We start from the raw sequence: 614 nt of genomic DNA on the forward strand, positions 1-614 counted from the left end.
GCAAGCTGTGCCTCCCTGCACCATGATATATCACACTGGCAGGGAAAACACACCTTCCTTTTTGCAAAGTTTCCACAAAAAAAAGAGCAAATATAAATTCAAAGAAATAAATTGAATTGTAATACTAATAATAATTGAATAGAATAGCTAAGCTAAGATAAACCCTACCCATTCCTTCATAACAAGAAAAAGGACTAGGCAAGTTCAACTAGTACTGAGCCAGACCAAGCTGCAATGTCTCAGTCTCAATGTTCATCTCTCACAAAGGTCCTGACAGGCACCAAGCTGAGAAAAGGTACAGAATGCCTCAAACCAGAGGCTTTTATGCTCTTTCTAGTCCCACCCCACAGATGCTGCCATTGGAAAGGTAGCCAGTGCGAAATCCATAACCAACTCTCCTGGACTCCTTGCCCTCCTGTGCTGAGACACTGCTAGCCTCCTGAAGGTGAATGGAGTGCAATGTGCCCCATTCCTGGCAAGCAGGCACATCCAGCAGGGTTTCTCCCTTTTTGGAATGGACTACTTCCTAATCATTGAGTCAATGCTCCATGCCCTTCAATGACAACTGCCAGGCCATGGACTTCCCCTCCCCCCTCCCCCCTGGGCCTTCTCTT

The sequence above is a fragment of the Gavialis gangeticus genome, unplaced genomic scaffold, assembly GCF_001723915.1.
Source record: "Gavialis gangeticus isolate Ggan-Ray unplaced genomic scaffold, GavGan_comp1, whole genome shotgun sequence".
Taxonomy (NCBI): Eukaryota; Metazoa; Chordata; order Crocodylia; family Gavialidae; genus Gavialis; species Gavialis gangeticus.